This window comes from Acomys minous (assembly GCF_964271855.1).
Source record: "Acomys minous genome assembly, chromosome: 5".
Lineage (NCBI taxonomy): Eukaryota > Metazoa > Chordata > Mammalia > Rodentia > Muridae > Acomys > Acomys minous.
Window position 1 is genome coordinate 31,110,677 of NC_140494.1, and position 26,585 is coordinate 31,137,261.

Consider the following 26,585-nt stretch of genomic DNA (forward strand, 5'->3'; position numbering starts at 1 on the left):
AGGGCTATTGCATTGAGTCAAGACATTAAAAAGTAGAACGGAAGTCACATTGAGCCATGGTGTCTACCCCAGGAAAGAGAAGGTCTAGCTGCTATGGAGGGCTCTGGCTGATGTGCTTCTCTCCCAAGGGACTGTATAAGGCTGCTGATAGTAGTCCATTTAAAGCATATACAAAGGCACTAAGACCAACAGTCCGTTTCTGGCACAGTGGTGTGAACAGCTCAGCTGTGTATGACTTCAGCAGTCTGCAGAGCAGGCTCTCCCCATCTCCCTCCTCACCGGCATGTCTATCACACAGATGTCCCAGTCTCTTAGATGTCCCACTGTGTCCAAACCATTAACTCCCTGTCTCTAAAACAGTGACTTCTAACTGGGGGTGACTTTGGCTTTTAAAAGATGCTTGGTGTTGCTAAAATTTCTTCCTTGGAAGAGACTTAAACAACACTAGAAACACACACACACACATGGGGTCCCAACAATAAACCAGGTACAATTCCATTGAAGTTTACTCTGGGAACCAACGAGGCTATTAAGGTTACTTAGAGAGCAACAGGTGAGGAGTTACAGGCAGGAGCATGGATAAGCCCACAGCAGACACACCGGGAGGTGTTTACCCAGCAAGGCACTGCTGCTGCTCTGGCTGAATAGCTGGAACTCCTCCCCTAGGCCTTGTGCAATTAGGGCAACATTGCTTTCAGCTAGTTCAGAGGAATGGCTAGCTGCTCAGATGAGGGCCTCATGACCCTCCCTGCCCCCTTTTCTATGAAGGAAAGTCAAAAGACATCAGGCCCAGCTGTGATGACCGTATGTAAGTGGGCACAGCTGAACACAGTGGCAGTTTGGCATGGAGGTCAGTCCTTTAACACTTGGCAATATCATGAGACTTCACCAAGCATCGCCAAGGGCCTGCTCCTAACACTGTCACCAGAGAGCAGAAGCTGAGGTACTACTAAGTGCACAGGACAGTATAACCTAGAGTCAGAAACAAACATTCCCAACACTAAGAACCCAGATCCCATTGTATTCTTTAAACAGTGCAGCTCATGGTTTTGTTTCTTTCTTTAACATTTATTTATTTATTTGCTTGTTTATTTATTTATTTATTTGGAAGGGAGGTCATGGCACACATGTGGAGGTCAGAGGGCAACTGAGGTCAGAGGACAAGTTGTAGGAGCTGGTTATGTCCTTCCACTAAGCAGGTTCTGGTGATCAAACCCAGGTTCTCAGGCTTGGCAGCAAGACGTTGACCCTCTGAGCCATTTCACCACATTGAATAAGAAATTAGCTTTAATTTTCCTGTTCTTTCATCCTCCTAATACAACTATTCTTCAAAACCTACCTCTCAGGAGAATCATCCAACTTCTAAATTGCAACTTAGCCTATATAGGAAAACAAAACTTAAATAAGTAACACTATCACAAGAGTGCTTGGTGTAGTAAGAGCTCTGGATATTTTGTTTCTTGAAAAACACAGCACTCCGGAGGCAGAGGCAGGTGGATCGCTGTGAGTTCGAGGCCAGCCTGGTCTACAAAGTGGGTCCAGGACAGCCAAGGCTACATGGAGAAACCTTGTCTTGAAAAACCAAAAACAAAAACAAAAACAAAAACAAAACAAAACAAAACCACAGGAACGTAAGAATATGTTTTCATTGTAATCCCAGGTGTGGAGATATGGGATTGCTCTGGACTGTGTGCAGCAGCTGACTATGATTTGCCTCATGCTTAGCAGAAGCAAGGTTTTGCCAGCTGCAGACAGTGTCTGCAATCGTGTGACATTTGGGGCTCTGGGAACTCTTCAGAGGTTATATAAATGCCAGAGCCCCAAAGGTGGGGTTGGTGGTCAGTGGTCATTCAGGGGGTTGGCTGCCATTTGTGAGTAGTGATGCTCAAAGAAGAAACAAAAAGAAATTAGATTGGACATTCTCTCTCTCTCTCTCTCTCTCTCTCTCTCTCTCTCTCTCTCTCTCTCTCTCTCTCTCTCCCTCTCCCCACCCCCTTAGCCCCCCATCTCCTTCTCTCTGTCTTCCCCTTCCCTTTCCCCCCTCCTCTCTCTCTCCCACCTCTTGCCCTCTTGCCACCCTCCTTCCATCCTATCTAATGATAGGGGATGAAACTGAGGAATAAATAGTGAAAAAAAGAAGAAGCCCTAAAGAAGCAATGACCGGCTACAGGCTGGCTCTACACATTCAAACCTCCAGCACGAGACGAGTGTGGGAATGCTCTGCAGTGATTGGTGGACACCGCACTGCATCCTCAGCCCCTCACTCACTAAATGAGCGCTCAGTATCATGAAGTCCATTTACTTCACTTAAAACCTCCTGCTGCAGTAGACAGGGGCTTCTGCGCATTCTCTCTCCTCCCTGCTCCCCTTCCCCACCCTCACTGTGGAGAAGTGAACACGGGGCCGCCTACCCATCAGGCAAGGGTTCCACTCACTGAGAGGTCTGCCCTCAGCCCCACAGGAACTCATTTTCATCTCTTCCCACCTCTTCCTTCTCAGAACAGAAGTGTCCTTTGCACCTGAGCATGGCCTCCCTGTGACTTCTGTTCTGGATAGAATCGTGTTTAGCCCTCTGGGCTAGTGAATGACACCAGCATCTACCCAGTTGCTCAAGGTAGATCTCTGGAATCACCCCAGATTCCTCACTCACACCCTGGACCACGCCAAAGCCATGCTACTCCAGCCCAAGTACTCCTGAGGTCTGTTACACTGGTTCCATCTCTCTACAATCTAATACAGGTCACATATCACTACAGGAAAAAAAATAACTACATCTGAGTGAAAGACTTGGAGGCTCCTCTTACAGGATGGCTCACCAGAACACAGCATGCTGGAATTCTGATTTTACAGAATGGATTCCTCTAACTCTGTGAATACAGGCAGATAACTGAGCATCCTGGCCTCCAGATTCTCAAATGTCCAACAAAGGGTAATCGAATCTCTACATTCCAGACTTAACAGGATACTGTGACATAGCCCGATGTTACTGTAATAAAAAGAACAAGCTAATTTGCCTTTCATGCCAAACTAGAGCAAGCACATCTTGATTTCCATTCCTTTCCAAAACTAGACCTTCAATTGTAAATGTCAAAGAAATAAAGTGTGAGCAAACAAAGCGCCGAGAGAAATTACAAGAAGCTGATAATGAATACATAAATGCTACTTCACAACAATTTCTTCAGGAGTCGAGCATCACAGAGTAGTAAATTATCAGCAAAATGAGAGTGTCAGAACCCATTCTGATGGTCACTAAGGCTAAGAACAAAGAGCTCCCTACCCTCTGAGTGTGGGAACTACACAGTGTTCAAATATAAGGATTTGACAAGACTAGGGAATCAGTTGTGGAAATGTAGTCTAAGTCCCCTGTAGCTGTGATTACCCCAGGAGAGCTGGGCACTGGTTGTCCTTTCAGAGTGTCAGTTGGTTCTTGCATTGCCCAATGAGCTTATGTCCAGTCGATAGCAATTCTGTTGCAAACAAGTCCAGCACAAAGTTAGTATTGACCAAATCTAAGGGTAGAAGAGCTTTGGAGTCACAGAGCTCAAGTTCAGAATCCAGACTTCAGCATCCAATTTTCATTTTAATAATCCATCCTATTTACCTATGCTATATAGAGTTCTTTTAATTCAGAACAAAGCTGTTCTGGCAAGAGATCACATCCAAAGACCTTCTAGGTCTGTGTGATCCAGCTGGAACACAAACATGCCTTTAATCCAGCAGACAAAGGCAAACAGATCCGAGTTCAAGGCCAGCCTGGTATAGAGAAAGTATCAGGTAAAGGAAAGCTTAGGTCCAGGTGTGGTGGTACGTGCCTTTAATCCCAGACAATGAAGGTAAAGTTAGTTTGTAGAAGGAAGCACCCATGTTTGAAAGTAATGTCTAATTACTTCAGAAAAAGAAAGTGACAAATCAGAGAAGATTTAGCAGAATAGGATATGCCCAACTCTCACAAGAAGAGAGAAGAAAAGGAAGCTACTTAAGGGGCAATGCAGAGAGAGAGAGAAGGCAGTTTTACTGGGACTATAATAGAGAGACAGGTTGCAGAAAGAGTGAAAACTCAGATGAAGACCAAATAAGCCAGAGAATTAGAAAGAGCCAAGAGATTACAGCAGATTTCTGGAGTTAGTGTGAGGCTAAGCAGAACAATTTAGACGCTGATAGAGAAGACAGATTGAGTCAGCTGGGAGAAGAGCGTGAGCCAGAACAGCTGAGTTGAACCAGCCAGCCCAGAGCTCAATGAGAACAAGGAAGGGTGAGCTTATAAAGCAGTAAGTCTCAGAGGCTGAAAACATTCTAGACCTAGGTTAGATTGTACAGAGGCTAGAAGCTTCCAGGACTAGGCCTAGGTTAGCAGACAGCACCAATAAACCTCCCAGACAACAATGACATCAGGCAAATAAAAGTTCCTTTTACAATGCTACGTATTCTTCATGTATAAAATAGGAAAAGAAAAAGTTCTTACTTCATGGGCAAAGTGCCTAGAACCACGTGTGAATGTTGCATAACAGCAGGTGATGTCATCATCATTTTTAAACTATTTTTTAGGCTCCATATCACACTACAATCTGTGCTTCACCCCAGCTTACTATGTCCACTGAGCACTATACTCATGTTGCAAAGCAGCATCACTCCAGGTGGCACCTCAATCCAGGCTGTCTGCGAGCTCACAATCATTCACTAGGACTGAGCTCATGCCAAATGTCAATACTCCACACAAGTACAGCATATGGTACACCCGTACAGTGAAATAGTATTTATCTTCAAAAAGGGATGAGGGTTTGGTACATGCAACAGCATGAATAAGCTCTGAGAACATTCTGGGTAAAATGTACCAGTAACAAGTGGGAAGACATGGCAGGATTCCATCAACATGAGCCCTCTGGAGTTAGCAATTACAACAGAGCAGGTGCAGAGGACGTCTGAAATGCAGGGCGGGGAGGCTATTATTCAATGGGTGCAGCATCTCTTTTGGGGATGATTAAAAAAAGTTCTAGATATGCACTGCAGCGGCCACATAGCTCTGTGAATGTGCTTGATACCACCCAAGTACATGTTTAAAGAACTTAAGGCAATAATTTTTGTCCTGTGCATTTTCTAGTACACATACATAAAATAAAAATAAGCATTTAAACCCCATAGAATGTATCTTCAAAGCAAGCTGTAATGTGAGCACGAGCCTTAACTCATTCTCAAGCTTCTAGGTAAGGAACCACAGGAATCAACATCAACTTGTTGCTGGCCTTGGTCTAAAGTGCTGAACACACACAGGGGGGAGCACAACTTAAAACTGTCATAAGTGGGATTATGTCACTTTTATTTTAGACAGAATCTTGCAAAGCTAGCAATCCTCCTGCCTCGGCCTCTTGAGTGCAAAGATTACAAGTATTGGCCACCATGCATGGATTTCATTTTCTGGGTTAAAGCAATTTTTAGTCCCCTGAAAGGAGAAAGGAGAGAAAAGGGAGGTGAGTACATGTGGCATGTGACAGCACTTTCAAAGGTGACACTGATCCTTACATGCCCATAATGGCTCACAGTTCTGCAGGGATTCCACCAGGAAACACTGAAATAACCTTAAAATTCTAACCAGAAGTTCAGAGTCCATGTGACACACACAAAAAAACCGCAATATTTTAGGCTGGCAGGTGCTAGCCACCGAGTTGTGACCTGAATTCAATCTCCTGAACCGACATGGTGGAAGGAGAAAAGTAACTCCCACAAGTTGTTCTCTTACCTCAAAACATGAAGCACACACACATGCTCGCACATGATCAGAAATACGGGGTTTCTCTGTGTAGCCCTGGTTAGTCTCTCTGTAGGCCAGGCTGGCCTCATACAGATTCACCTGCCTCTCCCTCCTGAGTGCTGGGATTAAATATGTACACCTCCACTGGCTCATAAATAAACTTTTTAAAAAATGAAATATTTTCTATCTCCCCAAGCAAAGTGTTTCTTGTATAATAAAGACATAACAAAGGAACATGTAACAAGTGATCACTTCCAAAACAGCAAGATTCCAGTCAAGGTGATCAATTATCTGATAAGCAACATGCACCCATTAAGTATTTTTCAAGGAACAACAATTTCCAAAGAACTATAGTGTCATTTTCAAGGGTGGAAAGCCAAGAGCAGACAGCAGCACCAAGTGCTTAGCTGGCCCTTGCAGGGAACCTGACACAGCCCTAGGCTTTTCTTTTCGTGGACACGTAATTGTCTTCACAACATCCACCTCTGCAGTCCTATTGTTACCACCTGACAAATAAGAAAACTGAGGTGTAGAGCGGCCAGGCACTTCACCTGGGCTCCCAGGTGCCTACTAAGCAATTGAGCCAGGGTGTAAAATCTGGATGGCTACTTTACAACCTGAAGTTTCACTGTTGCACCTTACTGTCCACTGGTGACAATGAAAAACAAGCCACAAGAAGCTCAGCAAACTCAAACGCAAAGCAACTGGAGAGTTACTTAAAACCAACAAAAGCTCTGAGAAATTACCACATTTCCACACAGGTAAAGTGCCAAATGTAAATGCGCACTTTTCTTGGAGCTCTGAACAGAAGGTATTTACAAAGCCACATCATTTGCCTTTTATGTCACAAAAAAGTGAGCACACATGTAGGGAGAAGACATATTTTCCTGATATGAGAGTTTACAACATAGTTACAAGTATCAAAACATAGGCTTGAGAGGCGGTTCAGTTGGGAAAACACCTGCTTTATAAGCACCAGGACCCAAGTTCAATACCCAGAACCTGAGGAGAAAGTTTCACACAGGTCGGCAACTCCAGTGCTGAGGGATGGAAATACACACCTCCTGGGGTCGTGGGAGCACCAACCTACATGACAAGCTCAAGGCCAGTAAGAGACTGTTTTGGCCAGCATCTAAGAAACCATGGTTGATGTTATCCCTTGTCTTCACTTGCTGCGCGCTTATGGAATGACATGATGAATGTAAAAAGCCTGGAATCCGACTGCTAATGGTGTTTTGTTTTGAGAGAGGGGGAGAGAGAGAGAGAGAGAGAGAGAGAGACAGACAGACAGACAGACAGACAGACAGAGACAGACAGACAGAGACAGCAGAGAAGGAGGGAAAGGGGGAGGGAGGGAGCGCAGGTGGGCTTTTGCTTTTGGTACTGATAATTTTCACCCAGTCAGTTTCATGGAGCTGAAGTTATTTTCTGTGTAAAGCAAACAAACCAATTCATAACTCATAAGAATAACGCATGAACTAAGAAGACAATGAAATGTAGTGTTGAGCACTGCCCTGGAATCTAAAAGATCATCAACAGTAAACAATATTCTTCTCTGTAGCCCCCAATACTGGGCAACCTAATCTTAAGCAACTAGAGAACCGCTGGCAGCCTTCTCAGTATCACACGAAACACAACATACTCTTCAGAAATGAACGCACATGGAAATAAAACAAAATCACGAGGGATCAGAACTGAACTTAGCATCAATACAAACCCACAGCTCTAAGCACCGCAGGCCGGTGTGGATTCCGTCTACCCTAAGCGCCACCTTTGCAGTTAACTGTTGCCACTACGAGAAAAGCACAGGGCGCTAATGACGCGGTTACAGTTTACGTGGATAGCATCCTACTGGATCACCCCACAGCAGGTCCAACAGGATCCCACCAGCTCACCCCCACAGCAGGTCCAACAGGATCCCCCGGCTCACCCCACAGCAGGTCCAACAGGATCCCCCGGCTCACCCCATGGCAGGTCCAACAGGATCCCGCTGGCTCACCCCACGGCAGGTCTAACAGGATCCCCCAGCTCACCACAAGGTAGGTCCAACAGGATCCCCGGGATCACGCCACAGCAGGTCAAACAGGATTCCGCCAGCTCACCCCACGGCAGGCGGCGGGTCCGTGTAACCCGGAGCAGCCTGAGTGACAGCTGAGCTGCGGGTTACCTGGGTCAAGCTTCCCGTGCGGCAGCTACACTTCCGCAGACCCCGGGTTACCCCGGGCTACCAGGCAAACGCCGATGGCGTCATCAACGTGCGCCAGGATCCGACGCTGTTTTCTTCCTGCAGTCGGTTCCCGCGGCCGAAGACTGCGCAGGCGCAGGGCCGTGATTAGCGGCCTCGGTATCAGGACTCTTGATTAGTAAACTACATGTACCCTCGCTGAAATACAAACGTGTACTGTTCGCGTTTCAGACAAGGTCTCTCTGTGTAGTGCTGGGTGCCCTGGACCCCACTATGTAGACCAGGCCTCGAACTCCTCGAGATCCGCCTTCCCCTGCCTCCTGAGTGCTGCGATGAAAAGGAGTGCGCTTTTAATTCTTTAGTCCACATTTCTGCCGCATGTGATTAAAGTTTACATATTCATTCCACCACAGCGTCTTAAATAAGGTCCCACTGTCCGCCAGACAGACACTGTTACAGTATCTGCGACCTGTTGTGTCTGCCTTTGTGGAGATGATCTTTGGTCGAGAAAAGTGGGTTCTGAGTAACTTGACAGATGCCTCTCTCTTAAAAATACACTTATTGTGTGTGGTGATGTGTAAGTGTAAATACCTGACTGTAACATACGTATAGGTACATGAATGTACAAGTGCCTGAAGGGGCCAGAGGGGGGTGGCAGATCCCCTTGGCACTGGACTTGCAGATAGTATGGAAGCAAGACTCCAAGAAACGGCAGGCAGGCAGAACCACTTCATTATAAAAGGTCAACTATCCTCTGAGCAGACTCGTTAAACTGGAAAGAGAGAGGAAGCCTGTAAACACCTGGGAGAAAAGTGCCGGGGCGGGGGGGGGGGGGGGGGACAAAGGGGGCGATCAGAAGCACCTGACATAGGCAGCTCTGGCACCTTTGAGGAAGTGGGTGGGGGAAGAGCACCTAGTGAGACCAACAGGGCACAGGAGCCTGATCCTACAGCACTTTACTGGACCATTGTAAGGAGCATGGATTCTGTCACCAGTGAGGAGTGACAGGACCTGGTCTTGTAACACTAAGCAGGCTGCTATGTGTGCTGGGCATGAAGAACACAAAAAGATGGGTTTGATGGGATCTGATGGAGGAATCGGGCACATAGAAGAGATGATTTGGGGGCTGGGTGGGGCTGGAGAGATGGCTCAGAGGTTAAGAGCACTGCTTGCTCTTCCAAAGGTCCTGAGTTCAATTCCTAGCACCACATGATGTCTCAGAACCATCTGTAATGACATCTGGTGCCCTCTTATTGTGTACATACAGGCAAAACACTGTATACTTAATAAATAAATAAATAAATAAATCTTAAGACAACAGCAAAAAGATGACCAGTTGACATTTAAAAAGCTAAATTTATTCTGTACCTCCAACTCATGCATTGTTAATTGATATCATTAATGCCTTGCTGACACCCCAAGCCAGAAACCAAAAATCATCCCATCTCCCTCCTACAGTCAACTGATGTTGACTCTGCTCAGCAACTCTACCCTTATTAACCCTTTCCTTTGTTCAAGTCATCACACTCATTTTGTGGCAATTCATGTGATCTCTCTGTACCCCAGGCTCACTTATAAAATGAGATGCTTGAACCAGATATATCTAAAATAAGTTTCGCTTGTACAATTCTGTGTAGCTAAACCACCAAAGATAACAGAATAGTCACCTAGAATTTGTGGAGAAATTTTGGTTTCTTACCTTGCTGTTGTAATCAAGGATATTGTGATAGATAGGAGGGCGAGAGGAGATTTGACTTTAAAGAAGTAGTACAAAAATGAAATTAATACTGATTAAAACTAGCCCATGTTTATCATAGAATGAAAACTCACACACAAAACAAAACAAAACAAAAAACCCAAAACCAAAATCAAAATACTGACCAAAACCATCAAAAATTGAGAAAATTACAAAAACAGACACGGTAAAACTATTAATTTGTTGAAAATTGATTTTAAAGATTCATTATTGACAAAATGTAGATTATAACATTTAAGCAGAAACAAAATTATGCTAGTTACTTAAAATTCAAATGAGAACACCTGCTGTAAGGTACCATAAAGGCTATTATATGTCATGAAGAGAAAGAATAATGCTAAATTGTAATGTCAATGCAAAATTTGCAGAATGATGCAACTGGTTCTTTAGAAAATATTTTAATGGAGTAGAAGTTTTTAAAAGACCTTAAGTATATTATAAAATCGATTGTGATATGAAGTTGGCATATTTAGATTTTCCCAAGAAAATACTTTTGTTGGTGAAAATAATTGGATATGCATAATTTTATTTAAATGTTTATATTCAGGTACAGTGAATTAGTGCCACACAGAGTCAAAGCCACAGAAGTCAGCGCAGCATCCTGGATGCTCCTCTTAGGCATTTAGTTCTACCCTTGTGTTTACAGCTATTTATTCCTAGTGCCAGGATAGGTTTTTCCCTGAGGGTGGGCGGAATCGAGGAACTGTGGCCTGGCTTTGCTGATGGGCCTCATTGATCACTATCTGGTTATGAGCTTCACTGATGACTGTGTTCCCTCTCCGATCAGACCGTGAAATCCTTTCCTAGCCCACACTGAGATCATGTGGGTCAGACTGAAAAAAATCAACAGAACTTTTTAGGTGTCTCATCTGGACAACAGCCAATGAAGCAACGGATAGTGGAAACTGATGATTGTCGCCCCCCCCCCCCCCCGGTGCCCCAACATCCAGTCTTTTTTCTTCGTAGGAATGGAAACTTAAAAATGTAGGTAAATTTTAGGGAGAAGCAGCTCATTAGCAGAACCCTTGAGTCCTAAAACCAAAGCAGAGGCCTGCAAGCTATGGTGAGACAGTGACCTCGACATTCAGGCACTTAGGCAAGACAGGGTCTCAGTGTAGCCCAGGCTGGCCTCCAACTCACTGTGGTGTGCATGATCCTCCGGATCTTGCTCCGGTGGTGCCTGCCAATTGTTGGAATTAAAAGCACCTGGCTTAAAACAGCTTCCTCTTGAGGCAAACACTCCACTCTCTATGGGCCCAATTCCTCACTTCCTCCGCAGTTAGCTCCCTTCCCCTAACAAACAGAACTGTGAGTTTTGTTTTCTTATCTTGCTGTTGTGATCGAGGGTATTGTGATAGGCTGAGGCGGCGGTGTGAATGCTATAAAAGTAGTACAAAAATGAGAGTAACACTAGTGAAAACTAACCTGTTTGTTAGAAAATAAAAACTCACTGAAAACTAACTGCTGACCAAAGCCATTGGAAACTTTGAAAATGACAAAAACAGACATGGTAAAAGCATCATTTATTAAGGAATAATCTAATTACTTCAGAAAAGACCGGTGGGCGCCTCCTCCAGCATCACTTGATAAACGGTTTTATATCTGAGTCAGATATGAAACCCTATTTCCCCTGGCTTCATAGCTGTGTCCCAGACAGCCTTAGAGCAGGGTGGTCATGTGACGAAGTCTGGACAATGAACTGGAAGAAGGCTGCTAAAGGATTCTGGGAAATGGATTTCCTTTTACTAAAACCGACCCTTCTAAATATATCCTACAGGCCTTTGTATGGACATTATGCTGTTTCCTTATTGTCTGCGATGCCAGAATGGGAGGAAAGATGGTTGAAGCTCCTGGCAGCCATCTGGGACTCAGGTGGTGAGCATGAAGGTGGAGAGCCAGCTAGAAAAGGAGAGCGGCAGCAGGGTGAAGCAGCCTGCCCAGTGCTTCCTGCCCTAGCCTTGGTTCCTACCCATCAGACAGTCTTTGGTGACTGTGCTGTTCTTACGTTGCCATGGATCGCAGCTGGATAGAGAGGTGGGGGGGGGGGGAGGGAGGGAGGGAGGGAGGGAGAGTGGCTTGCAGCATTTTTTCCGGAGTTTCTTTTTTCACTTTTCTAAACTAAGTCTTGTTTTCTCCACTCGGACAATATTAACTGCTCACACTTATGTTGTTTGCCATATTCTTGCTTTTGCTGCCCCTCACTTCTTTTTTTTTTTTTTTAAATGGTGTGCTTTCCCATAGACCAGGGTGGGCTCGAACTGGCTATGTTGCTGAGATGACTTAGAATTTCTCATTCTGCCTTCACCTCCTGAGCACTGGGATTACAGACATATGTGACCACGCCCAGTTAATGACGTGTTGGGGGTTGGTTCTCCAGGCTTGTGCTTGCTAGGCAGACACTCAACCAGCTGAGCTACCTTCCTAGCCCCTCCCCCAACACGGTTTCCAGAGGTTGACCTTTAGCACCTTTATGGTTTTTCTCCACTGCAGACTGAATTTAAACCAGTGCTATGATCACTCTGTTTGCATAGCCTTAGTACAAGCCTGCCTTCCTTATGCCTTTCCCAATATCCTAGGTAGAAAAAGGGAAACCCAGACCCCTCCAACTCCTACTACAAGAAACTCTAAGCTGTCATTTCTCTCATTTGATTAGCCAAAGAGTGTCAATAAATGATTTTATCATTTTTAAATTTTCAACTTTAAATTCTTCTACCTATCCATAGTAGGACATATAGTCACCACACCTGCAATCTCTCTCTCTCTCTCTTTTTTTTTTTTTTAAGATTTATTTATTTATTATACATACAATCTTTTGCCTGCATGTACAACTGTAGGTCAGAAGAGGGCATCAGATCTTATTATAGATGGTTGTGAGCCACCGTGTGGTTGCTGGGAATTGAACTCAGGACCTTTGGAAGAGCAGGCAGTGCTCTTAACCGCTGAGCCATCTCTCCAGCCCTACACCTGTAATCTCTTAAGCCTAAGAAAATCAGTCTTGGTTTGATGAAAGGCAGGTGGGATGAGAGTCAAAACACAGATGCAAGATTTGAAATATTTTGTGGGATTTTGAGAGAAAAGCCCTATGACAGCATGGGGGCCTAGCAAAGGAAAATGTGACGGTTGCTCAGTGATACCTTAGTGGTACCCTAGTGATCCACATGCGTCAGAGAGATTGCTGCAGACATTACGTTCAGCCTATGCCTGTTTGGACCCCAGGGCCTATAGTCAAGTATGATACTGGTGTCTGATGCCAAATCTAAGTGTGGGGGAGGGTTTGGCTAGAAGAGCTACTTACATTGGCCACTGAGAAGTATGGTTGTTCTATTAAAAGGTAGAAAATAAAAGGCACATGCAGAAATCGCAGTGTTGTTAACCAGGAGAATGGGATGTAGATGCAGAGAAAGTGGTCCAGAACCTGAGAGCAGAAGCACGTGCTGGTGATCCCACACTTGGGAAGCAGAGGCAGACAATCATCTCAAATTTGCTCTATACAGTGAGAGATCCAGGCCAGCCAGGGCTACATAGTGGGGCCCTGCATCAAACAGAAGTGTTTCAGCCCTGGTTACAGAGTCACGGAAGGAAGAAAGTTAAGCATTAACATTCCTATACTCCTATACTGTGTGTCCTATACTCACATTCTTTTTTTCCTTCAAACATTGACTACATGGTGCTATGTACTAGATATACTTCTGGGCTCTTGGAACATGGAAAATATATCCCCAACATCAAAGAATTTGCTACCCATTGAGGAGATGAACATCGTTTATTGTATTAGAGGTCACAGCTCTAGATTTGTGTCCTAATGTGTAAATCCAGGCTTGGGGGAGCAGGAGGCAAACCAGATAAAATTAGGATGACAGGGCAGATGTCTGAGAAACCTAGAGGAGGAGACCACAGAAAGTGTCCAGGGTGTCTTGGGAGGGGAAGCTACTCTGGATCTGGTCACTTTGTCCTCATTAGGAGAGTCTTTTAAAATCACTGGGCAGGTCTCAACTTTACTAATAAAGAAATAATAAAGAAAATGAACATAAGTAATAAAACTATTGATTTTGAAAATAATTTTACTTTAAAAGGTAAAATAAAGGAGTGCAACATAAAACCAATAGGGAATTTGGCATCGTATTTGAGAACTAATGTATCAGTACCAAGTTTGAGGGCTGAGGACTCATTGAGGAAGAGTGCTTGCGGCACAAACATAAGGACCTGAGTTCAAATCCAGGAGGCACATACAAAGCTAGACATGGCTATGCAATTCAGTGTTGTGGGAGGCAAAGACAGATTGTTGGGGCTAAAGGCCCCTTGCCTAGCTCCAGGGTCAGGGAAAGACCTTGTTTCAAAGGAATAAAGCAGACAGAAATAAAGCAGGACATTGGATGCCTTTCACATGGCTTTGCACATGTCTTGTGCAATACACACCACCACCACCGCGGCCACCACTACTATCATCATGGCCACCACTACGGCCACCAGTCTGATTTGATGAAAGAAATTGTAACTCTCAGTGGATTCCCCAGACACTCATCAGAAACTCTGACTCTAACTTGCCTTTTTTAGTGCTGCCAAAAAGTGGAAACACGCATGATTAGTGTGAAATAAGGACATTGTTCCTGGGAAGACAGGACCTATGGAAAATTAGTAAAGATACGTGAGCAAATTCTTCAAACTGGACGCCAAATTGCAGCTCCACAGATTCTGTTTGAGAATTGGCAGGTGGCATATTTATACCGAGTGACGATAGAGTGAGAAATATATCAAAATATCATTCCCCCCCAAAAAAACTTTGATATGTTTTCAAATATTTGTATATCAAGTCAAAAGCACACTACAGGTTTCTACTGTTCCCAGGATGTGTTTAGCCAACGTGTGGAGATGTTGAGGACAGGCATCTGTTACGCCTTCAGAAGCCTTGAAGGAGAGCGAGAGAGGCTGGCTGGTTCTAGTGCCTCCACAGGGCCTCCACAGGGCCTCCACAGGGGCTCCACAGGGCCTCCACAGGGGATCCACAGGGCCTCCACGGGGGATCCACAGGGCCTCCACAGGGGATCCACAGGGCCTCCACAGGGGATCCACAGGGCCTCCACAGGGCCTCCACAGGGGATCCACAGGGGCTCCACAGGGGCTCCACAGGGCCTCCACAGGGGATCCACAGGGCCTCCACAGGGGCTCCACAGGGCCTCCACAGGGCCTCCACAGGGCCTCCACAGGGGATCCACAGGGGCTCCACAGGGGATCCACAGGGCCTCCACAGGGGCTCCACAGGGCCTCCTCAGGGGCTCCACAGGGGCTCCACAGGGCCTCCACAGGGCCTCCACAGGGGCTCCACAGGGGATCCACAGGGGATCCACAGGGGCTCCACAGGGCCTCCACAGGGCCTCCTCAGGGGCTCCACAGGGCCTCCACAGGGCCTCCACAGGGCCTCCACAGGGCCTCCACAGGGCCTCCACAGGGGATCCACAGGGGATCCACAGGGGCTCCACCGGGGCTCCACAGGGCCTCCACAGGGCCTCCACAGGGGCTCCACAGGGCCTCCACAGGGCCTCCACAGGGGCTCCACAGGGGCTCCCCACTTGCAGAGGGATGGTGGTGACCAGAGGAAGGGTACAGAAGCAAACTTTCCCCCAGCTTTTAGCCACCTGTGGAGCTCAGTAAGGGGTCATGGCTTCTTAGCAAAAGCAACCTCAAAGTGGCTGTTCCCTCCCTATTAGCCATCGTTCCAACCCCATGTCACTGCAAGAAGACCATCAGGTCCACTCTAGTGTGGTCGGGAGGCAGGTCACATGACTAACTTTGACTTCTAAGCCCTCTTCTTTGGATGAAGATGGGAACATAAAGTTCCTGAGTCTAACATTGTAGGAACCAGGCCCGACTGGGCTGCCTGCCTGTGCTGCTGTTTCATGTCTTGTTTCTAGCAGCTTCCGTGTCTGTGTTTATCTTGGTTAGCTAGTCATGTTTACTGCTCTGAGAACGTACCCCTCCCTTCCTCGAGACTTTTCCTCCTGTGTGCAATCACCTCTTGAGGGATTTCACCTGGGAGGAGGATTCCTGTTTTGCTGCCTATAAGAAGGCTCTTTGGAACTCTGAAGGAATGAGAATAATAAACCACTGCCACAGCTGCTGCTGTGGCTGCTGTTCTCTTAGCACGAAGGACCCGCTGTGTTATTGTTTGTGTGTGTGTGTGTATGAGTTAAATCCGCAGTCCCTCGCCCTCGACCTGGTACCTCGGTGGCACAGGCACCACATAACATTTTATTGCCAGAGATGTGAAAGTCCTCTGGCCAGCAGACAAGTGAGTTATTAGCCAATCACTCATGGTTTCTGGACAATTGGGGGCACCTTACATGAAGCAAGGGAGTGTTGGCTGACATAGAAAACAAAGATAAATCGTGGTGATTGACAATGACTTGTTTTTCGTACGTGCCTGCATCCCATAGAGGTGTAATTAGAATCTTCAGATTAGCCAGAGGAGAGTCTCCTGTTAGATGTCTTTGAACTTGAGTGTGTGCAGCTGTGGTATTTGGTTGGGAGTGACTATAGCAAAGCAGCTTACACCATGGAGACCTGTTGAGTGCCAGAACACCATGTGCTTTTTCTCACAAACTTTAATTTCTTAGTTCACTAAAATATAGTTTGAAGATATATTCTTTGTTTGTGGGTATATCTATGTGTCTGTGTGGTGCGCTCATGTGCCCATAGGTGTGTGTGTGTGTGTGTGGTGTGTTCACATGTGTGTGTATTTGCATGCCATGAGTGCTTTTGTGTGCATACTCAGGTGCACATGCAGATGGCAGGCAGAGGCTGGTATCCAGTATTTTTTTCTTGATCATTCTCTATTTACCGAGGCAGAATCTCTTGCTAAAACCAAAGCTCACTGGCTCCTCTGTCTAGAAGCCAGCCTTCCCCCATCTCTGCCTCCTGAGTGCAGAGATGACAGGCGGGCCACAGGCACTGGCCAGCTTTTTATGTGAGTGCTGGGAATCTGAACTGCAGTCTCATGCTTGCACAACACACATTTTTATGCACTGAGCCATCTCCCCAGCCTGGGAAATCGATATTTCCTCTCATGTCCTTAAGAGAGTCAGTTAAGGAGAATGCTACCCTTCTCACTATGTTAACCTTCCCCATTTCCAAGGAAGGAGCCCAGTGCTCAGGTGGCACGTGGAATTGACTCATGATCATTCTTCAACTTTCAGCTTAGCAGGGAGTCAATATTTTAAAACCTCAAAGTGTTCATTTTCATGAGATAGGTTTTAGAAAGCAGGGGGACTTGGTGTAGAGTCACACCACAGAGGCTCCTGGGAGATTCTTTTGAACACAGATTTTTAAGGCTAAAGCCTTAATATGCCCTGTTTTCCATTAGTGTTTGGGAGTTTTGTTCAGAGAAACCATTATCATAGTTCTGTGCTTTGTTCTAGATGGATAAAAACAAGAGCAACAACATGAAACCACTTGTATCCCTTGACTGGGATACAAGGGAAAGGACTGTGGTCAACACTTAGTGTGACATCCCTCACAGAGCGGAGGGAAGAACATGTCTTTAAAAGACAGTAATAAGTCAGAGGAACTCTGAGGACTGAGCAGTGTTCCATACTAGTAATAAACAGCTAAGAACAACACTACAGAACCAACTTTCAATAGGATAATCATGACAGAATATCTAATATATTCCATTATTCACTCCTTAGTGTCGGAACGGCAGGGACCTGGAAACTCATCCCGTGCTATCAGGCTCATGAGTGATGGGTGATGGTGACAGTAGGATGAACATAAGGGCCCAAACAGGGAGAGGAAGAGAACCATATCCTACAGAGTCCTGACCCTCGTGGTAGAAGGCCAGGTTAGTCTCTAGACCACGCCTGGAGAGATAGCATACACAAAGATGCATAGTCCATACAAGGGGTTTACTGATACCAGAATGTGGGGGGAAAATGTGACATTAGGAACTTAGAGCTAATGTTATTAATGTTGGCCTTGTCTTCTGAAAGCAACAAGTTTTCACCAGGGGGAAAAAAAATCAGAATGGGCCATTTTCTCTCTCTAGATTATAAAGCATCATAAACCTTATAAGATTAAACCTATAAACCTATAAAAATTATAAACCTTATAAACAAATCTAAAAAGTAGGTGCAACGGCAGCCTCATAGACATAGTTTGGTGGACACTTGCCAATCTTGTAAGTTACCAGGCACACAGAACAAGTGGACATTGTTCTAAGATGGTCAGGTGGGGGCTGACAGTGGCTATGCACCTCCTTCACAGCCCCTACCCAGTCCTGGCACCCCTTGCTCCATCCAGAGCAGCCCCTGGACAGGCAGCGGCGGCGGCGGCGGCGGCGGCGGCGGCGGCGGCGGCGGCGGCGGCGGCGGCGGCGGCGGCAGCAGCAGCAGCATTCATTCCCCAAAGTGAACAAACCAAAGCCTAAAGAGTGGTGTCCAGTTCACATTCACTCACAGATTTCACCTGTTGCCAGTGCGAGCTTGTGTTGGGAAGCAGGGAGCTAACCCTTCCTACTCCTCACCCGCATGATTCTCAGCTGTGAGTCCTAAAGTCTTCCCAGGGTCTCCAGCAGATGGTGCCCCAGCTTCCTAATCATTTAATCACTGTGTTGGCTTCATCCTTCCTTCTGTCAGATTTCTCACCAACCATGAATCTTCCTGGAATAAATTATGTCATCATACATAATTATTTCCACCCTAATCCATGCCCCAGGCTCTTCTTTTGGGAGTAGGGAAACACAAATGACAACAGCTCTGAACCGATACAGTCTGCTGCTTTGATTCACAGTGCTAGGAGAATTTCCAAGCAAATCCCTATTGTTGGTTGGACTTAATTAGTATTTAATGGGTGCACAGCCTTGTCCCAGTATGTACAAAGGAGACACTATGACATTTTGGGGTCCATTTCTTTGGGCAAAAGTGACAACTCCAAAGAGGCAACACGAGTAAGTGACAAGAAGAGAAATGTGACAGTTGAATGCATAGGTGGCCCCATTTGGGAATAAGATAGCACAATGGTACTTATTTCATAATATATGACTCTTCTGGGCTATTAAATGTGTCATGGAAAATAATGTCATACTATTAAGAATTAGTAATACATGCTTTCAGATGACATTAGCCTATTAATTCTAGTCCTATCTTAGTTGAACACAAATGTTCTTCAGTGTTTAGATGATTTATCAAGATACAGACTGAAGCTTGCCAAATCCCTCGCTGAAGTCATAAATAATTTCAACATCTTTCATTTCACATTTGCTGTTTAAAAGGCCATAATATTAGCAAATGCACCACGGTTGGGCTTTATGCCTCAAATTATATTTTGAGCATGAGCATGAAGTCTGTTCCTCAAAATGCAGCTACATCTCATGGCTTTCTTTAAAAGGGTAGTCTGATGACCCCATGTAGATGCTTACACACGTCTCCAGCTTTCCTGGGCAGACTACGGATCCCAGAGGAGTCAGTGCTCCAAATTCTTAGCTGTGATGTGGTTTGCCTCTTCCAAAACTCATATTGAAACTTGGTTCCCAGAGTAACAATGTGGAGAGGTGCTGGGACTTTTATGAGGTGTCTGGGTCTCATGGGGCTCCAGCCTCCTGAAAGGATTAATGCTAATCTTGCAGAAGTAAGTTACTTCTTGTGGGAAAATGCTGGTTATCATGCGAGTAGATGTACAACAGGCACAGCTTCCTCGGCTCTCATGTGCTCTCACTCCTGACCTGTGATCCTCTGGCCTTCCACAGGGTTTTGATACAGCATGATACCCTCACCAGATGGCAAGCAGACACTAATGTGGTGTTCTTGGACTTCCCAGCCTCTAGGATGATGAGCCGAGCTAAACTTCTTTTATAAATCACCCAGTCTATGACATTTTCTTACAGCCATGGCAAACAGACAGGTCAACTTCCACAAAGACGAGTTGGTGGGTCGTTGATTGAAAACGTTCTCTCTACTCCAGCCCTGGATTTCCACTGCGTTGTAAATTTTGTTCAAACAAGTCCCCTAGGTGCAACCAGAATCATAGTTATATACTTTGGTTCATATATGAACACAGAACTCTAGAATGTATCAACCCATTGCGACCATTTCTGAAAACTTGACAGTAGGGTTCCACAGAAGCATAACGTGGGGGATGTGGTGGGACCAGTGGTTCCGAGGCAGTCTTTAAAACCTCCTCCAGAAATCCCAGTCACTGCTGGGAAGAGATGGTTAGTGGGAAAGAAGAGACAAGGACAGGTCCTGGAGATGCTTGAAAGGACCAGCACTGAGAAACTGATAGAACAGTGGTTCTCAACCTTCCTAATGCTTCAATCCTCATTTGTGGTGACTTCCAACAATAAAACTATTTTTGTTGATACTTCATAACTGAGCTTTTATGACTGCTATGAATCATGATGTGAATATTCTTAGAGACAGAGGTTTGCCAAAGGGGGGGTGGTCATGACCCACAGGTTGAGAACCACTGTGCTACAAGCGTCTTCAGTTGGTATCACATCATAGTGAACAGACTCTTCCATGAATCTCACTGATCATCGTTCAAGTTTCAAAACAACTGACTGAGAATGAATGACTTCACTGGGTGTTGAAAACCCCTGGAGATGACAACACTCTCCAACAAATCATACAGGGGACCGAGGAGTGAGCACATTGTCACTACCAACTGGATACACAGATGCCCCAGGCTTTTAGTCTCTGTCTTGATGAAACATGGCAAGTGTTCAATTGTTGGAAATGAAGTAAGCTATCAGCACATCTCTCCACTTACATGGTTGTCCCTGTGAACTTTCCTTGTGTGTTTTATTCTTCTGGTGATGCAACTGTCGTTCTAGTGGAAAAACGAGACAAAAAGAAAAAAGAAAAAAAAAAAGCCAGCCCACCATCCCCTGAACTGTGTGAAGGTACCTGACAGGATGACAGGACTGGCTGCCTTCCTGCCGCCTCCACCCACATGACACTATGCTTGCAAAGCAGCATTTCCTGTTTAAAACCAATTGATTGTGGTTTAGAAGACATACAACAAACCTCACATATCCAAAGAGTAAAATGTTATATATTTGACAATCAGTATACCTGTATCGCCCTAGAAGCTTTATTCTTGTCCCTTAGGAGTCCTGTCATACTTTCCCAGACATACCTCTTTAAGTGGCTGATTTTTCTAATGTCATGCTCAATTATGTATATAGTCAAGAATTTTCAGAGGGCAAGATGGCTTAGCAGGTAACAGCCCTGCTGCAAAGGCTTACTTACCTGAGTTCAATCCTCCGAAGCTACATAAAGGTGAGAGAAGATAACTAACTATACAAAGCTGTCCTGTGAGACATTTGTGCTGTGAGATGTGATATGAGATGCAATATGAGAATTTCATATAAACGAAATTCCATTGGTAACATGTATGCTGAAAACTTTTGTCCATTTTCTATTGGGTCGTTTCTTCTTACCAAGTCTGAAGATTTTGTTTTTGTTTTTGTTTTTGTTTTCTTGTATGTATTGTGAACTAGTCTTTGTATCACATACATGCCTCTCTCTCTCTCTCTCTCTCTCTCTCTCTCTCTCTCTCTGTCTCTCTCTCTCTGTCTGTCTCTGTCTATCTCTGTCTCTCTCTCTCTGTCTGTCTCTGTCTATCTCTGTCTCTGTCTCTCTCTCTCTGTCTCTCTCTCTCTCTCTCTCTGTCTCTCTCTCTCTCTGTCTGTCTCTGTCTCTCTCTCTCTCTCTCTCTCTCTCTCTGTGTGTGTGTGTGTGTGTGTGTGTGAGTGAGTGTGTGTGTGTGTGTGTGTGTGTGTGTGTGTGTGTGTTGCTAGTTGGGGGGACACATTTAACAGCATGCATGTGGAGGCTAGGAAATAATTTGTATGAATCAGTGCTCTCTCTTCAGGGGATTCAGGGATTGAGCCCAAGGCATCAGGCTTGGTGACGAGAGTCCCTACCCACTGACAAGCTATCTTGGTTGTCCCTTTTCTTTTCTTCACATGCAGCTATCCAGTTATTTCCACGTTTGCAACAAGCCTGAAAGTGATGTGGACAGTGAGGGCGTAAGCAGCCATATTTTGAACCATACTGTAAAAGACACAACGCAGATACTGATAATTAAGGATATATGAATAACAAATTTTATACAAAAGAAGAAATAATGAATTATCAGTGGGGGAGGGGGCTTGATTTTGGAGACAGGGTTTCTCTATGTAACCCTGGCTGTCCTAGAACTCGGTCTGTAGAGCAGGTTGGTCTTAAACTCACAGATCTGCCTGTTTCTGCCTTCTGAGTGCTGGGATTCAAGACATGCTCCACTACTGCCAAGATAGCACACATAATCATCAGGAGGCCTTCTGGGCTCTGCTGCTTCTGTGTGCCTTGGTACAGACACTTCAGCAGGATTCGTTAACACTGCGGACAAGGAAGGGAGACTGAAAGGTCGCTACGCCAATTACGCCATCTAACAACAGAAACTCAGGATGCATCTCAACTTAGTCAATGGTGACCAAACAAGACTACTCCTAACTTCCATTTGCTATGTGGCTAGAAAGAGTGATAACACAACGCTCTGACTCCAGGATTTAGAGGGTAGAGGCAGGCAGACCATGTGATTCCAGCCAGTTTAGGCTGTAGAGGGACACCCTGCCTCAAAAAGAGCAAATGAATAACAAGGAAGGTCAGGAAGAGGCCTGACACATGCCAGCTGCTTTTTATTAACCAACATTAAAAAAAAAAAAAACTCTAACAATGTGTATTTTATTTTTCTTCTTAAAAAGTCTTGTAAATACAAGTATTTTAACAGAGTTGTTTTCCTCAGTAAAGTTGAGCCTCTTTTCTCATGAAGAAAAATGAGAATTTCAATATGATTAAACCAAATGAATATGGAAAATAGCCCTTTAATAATTAACTGACTAACCTGTTAGGATTCTCAAGGCTGTCAGTGGAAGTAAAAGTTGTGAAGTTTTTTTCTCTACAATATTTGTGATACAGGTTTTTCTTTTTTTTAAAAATAATTTACAAAAAAGCATTACATACAAATTGCATTCGACTGCTTTCTTTACAGTAAGTATTTCATGTAACAATTCATGAAGAAAATATAAATTTGTAGATGAAAAATATTCTTATTTTCTAAGAATGAAGCTTAATAACCTAATATAATTAAAAATTAAACATATCTTATTAGCTACCAGCATTAGTGGAAGTATTGCTTTGCAGTAAAACTGCTTATTATAATGGATGTGTGGGATGAAATTAGCAATAATTATAAGCTGGTAATACATTGACTATGTTCATATCTTGGAGAACATAGCTCAGTCTTTTGTGTTTTTCTGGATTCTGTAAATATGCAATTTTTATGGCAACAAAGTCTATATTTGATACATTTTTTAAGCGGAAGATAAATATTGAAAAGACTTGGTTTGAACTGCTAGAAAACATCTTTGGTAGATCTAATGAGTGTGCATAATACAAGTTTAGCCAAAAAAAGAAAAAAAGAAAAAAGAAAAACCACACTGCTTTCAAATTGTTTTAAGGACTACATTTTCTTTGGTATCGTTTTCTTTTCTAAATGTAATCTATTTTTAAACTAGAAAATTGTCAGATGTGGATTTTGTGACTGGCAACTCTTGAATGCACATTTCATTAAAAAATATTACTTTTGTTCGAAAAAATATTTGTGATACTTCTTAAAATGACTGTTGTATTTTTGAAACTCAAATGCTGGCAGCCTGTATATTACCCAGCAGCCTTACCTAATGAATACTGGGACTCACAGAGGTTGGTGAAACGAAGCGCTAGTGGGGAGGAGAGCTAGCAAGCTTTTGCTTACTTATTCCAGTAAAGGGAGCCCAGAGGTGTTCTCGGGATGCTGCTGTGGCGCGGTCTTTGTAAGCACTCCAGCTCGGGTGGGACAGGTGGTATCCTTCCTGGCAGTTGGGAACCAAAGAATATTACACAACAAACCTTACACACGAGATTTATTGGGAGGGGAAAACCCAGGAGGGTGGCTGCCTCTGCTCAGTGAAAGAAGCAGCAGAGGACTGGGCAGAACACAGTGTTTATATGGTGATTCTGGGAGGGGGGGGTGGGGGGAGGGGGGGTGGGGGGCTGGGGGGGTGAGGGTGGTGGTGGGGCGGGGTCGTCCAGAGTGGCTGAGATTGCAGGGATTATATGGCCTGATATTGGAGCAAGCTCAGGGATTGTTGTTGTTGTTGTTGTTGTCGTTGTCGTCATTCTCCTCCCCCCTCTTCTCCTCCTCCTCCTCCTCCTCCTCCTCCTTCTCCTCCTCCTCCTCCTCCTCCTCCTCCTTCTCCTCCTCCTCCTCCTCCTCCTCTTCTTCTTCCTGTAGGACAGGGCCTGACCACCCTCCCGCCTTGGGGCTGGGAATAGCTGTTAAAGCTTTCAGGTCATTAGGGAAATCTTGGGTTTGGGGGTTAGGGGCAGCCAGGCCACTTCCTGCCCTGAGGGCCTAGAAAGGCAGCTACTCTGAGGGAAGGGGCCTACCCACTGGAGCTCCTCAGGCTGGAGCTTGGCCACTTGTGTGCCTTGAGGACTTACAGAGCATATGGAGTTCACAAAGGGAATATCTGCCCGCTCTGCTTGGGTTGGCCTGCTGTCACAGTTCTCTGGGTCTGTTATGGATAGTTACAGCAAATGCATTAAGCAGAATGCAATTGTGACCGCCAGAAACAAAGCAAGGGTGCTCCGTTGTCTGTGGCTCAGGGCACTGCTCTGGGCATTGCTGATTCTGTGATTTCGCATGTTACTCTTGCACAAAAATTCCTGAAAACGCATGTTTCTTAGTGTTACTGTGGGAAAGTGTGTAGCTAGGCAGTGGCAGAGAATATAGCTCAATGAACCTCCATGTGCCCAGCACCCAGCATCGCCAACAACCAGCTCACAAAGCTTTCTCATTTTATCCATATTTTTACTCCTTAACTCTCCCAAGTTATTCTCCGGCTAATTCGACACACCATCTAATTTTAGCTCTTAAATATTTCAGTTTGCACTAAGGTCTCCCCTTTAAATATAACCACATCACCCTCATCACACACACACACACACTCCAAAATCAACAATAATTTCTACTACCCAAAAAGCATTTTAAATAAAATTTATTACGTGGAACAAAAATGACCTCACAAGATTGTAGTTAATACATACCCTGCTGGCATTAATTAAGCACCACAAGCAGATTTAAGCATCATTCTGGTGCCAGTTAAGAGGAGCCAAATTCAAACAATCTAACAGGGAATAGAAGCATATTGTGCAAGCCCCTCCAGGCACACAGTGACCAGGCCCCTCCCCTGAGGACCTCCAACCACCCGATTCCACCCACAGAACACTCTAACTGCCCTAATGGCCTGACCCAGCCCCCCTCTACACAGTAAAAAAGCCCAAGCTCTGGACGTGAACTCCCACTGGTCCCCCATCCTGGAAAGCTCTGCCCTCTCCTCAATAAACCCCATATAAACCCTGTTTTCTGCTTGGTTCTTTGCTGCTGCTTTCCCGAGCAGAGGAAGCCACCTTCTTGAGTTCTCTCCGCCCCGTCCCCCCAAAAAAAATCTCCTGTGTGAGGTTTGTTGTGTGGTATAACTGTGTAGTATTCCTTCACTCTCAACTGCCAGGATACCTTCCCACTTTACATAGGGCCATTTTGTTTTTGTTTTTTTTTAAGGACGGATCGATATGGTGTGCTTATTCACTTGCGGATCCAACAGCTGTTTATTGAGTCTGTGTCTTGCTAAGGATACACTGATCAATAGTCTAGGTTGGCTGGCCAGCTAGCCTCAGGGCTCCTCGCGTCCTCACTTCCCCACACTGGGATCACAGGCACATGCAAGTACCTTCACACGTGCAAGGCATACACTTTACCTCCCGCGCCCTTCTCACAGCCTGGGACATAATCTTGTGTACGAGAATAGTGTAAGAAGCCAGTCTTCCTTGTCGTTAAGGCTCTGTGGAACAAGAAAGTTTATACCCTAAGAAGATGGAATTCAAAGCAGGAAAAGAAATCACCAATAAGTGGGGGTAGAGCTGCCGGTTGTAAAAAAAAAAAAGAAAAATTACATAGAGCTAAGGGGTGGCTCAGTGGTAGAACACTTGCCTAGTTCTGAGTTCAGTCCCCACTACTGCTTTAAAAAACATACAAACAAAAAAATACTGAAAAATCTATAGGCAATGGAAGGGTATTGGCGAAGGAGCCAACATGAATGTATGTATAAGACAAAAATCACATATGTTATTAATTTAAATAATTATAAAGTTTATTTGTATGAGTGTTGGCCTGCATGTATATCTGTGCACCACATGCATACCTGATGCCCAAAGAGGCCAGAAAAGGGCACTGGATGCCTTGTAACTAGAGCTACAGACAGCTGTGAGCTCCTATGTGGCTGCTGGGAACTGCAGGAACAGCCAGTGCTCTTCACCACTGAGTCATTTCTTAAGCCCTTAAATTATTAATGTAGTGATAATCCATTAATGATCGAGAGCAAAGATGAGAGTGTTCCCTGTTTCTGAACCTCTTCTTCCTGCCCGTGATACTTGGTGCAGTTCTGGGTGCACAGTGATGAGCCCATTAACATCTAATGAAGAAAGGGAAATCTCACTTTTACTCAACATAGTCCTAAAACTACTTGATGCGCAATATTATTTTCATATCCAAAGATCATGTCACAGTCTAGGGAGGAGGAGTCAGGAGGGAAAGTATGGGGAGACCAGAGAAGTCCTGAAGCCATTGTCTAGATACCCTAGACCATATGGTGAGTTCCAGGCCAGTGAGGGACAACTGTCCAAAAAGAAATAACACCAGCTATTTTCCTCTGACCTCCATACATGTGCTCATGCATGCATGTCCACATACTACATGTTATCTCCTTAAACCCCTGCCACCTGCAGAAAGAAGTGCGCGTTTAATTATCTTCTAACCGAGGA

General features: G+C 44.9%; 1 protein-coding gene across 14 annotated transcripts in view; it reads right to left on the bottom strand.

Annotated features, from left to right (window-relative positions):
* Positions 1 to 8,019, bottom strand: part of AOPEP (aminopeptidase O (putative)) — a 273,680-nt gene extending 265,661 nt beyond the window's left edge. For 8 of the 14 annotated variants that reach the window (XR_014779646.1, XR_014779647.1, XR_014779648.1 and 5 more), the window contains exon 1: positions 7,780 to 8,019. The gene's annotated coding sequence lies outside the window, so the exon portion shown is untranslated. The remainder of the gene's footprint in view (positions 1 to 7,779) is intronic. The other 6 variants (XR_014779644.1, XR_014779645.1, XM_084784051.1 and 3 more) reach the window with 3 other exon arrangements.
* Between the last annotated feature and the right edge of the window lie 18,566 nt (positions 8,020 to 26,585).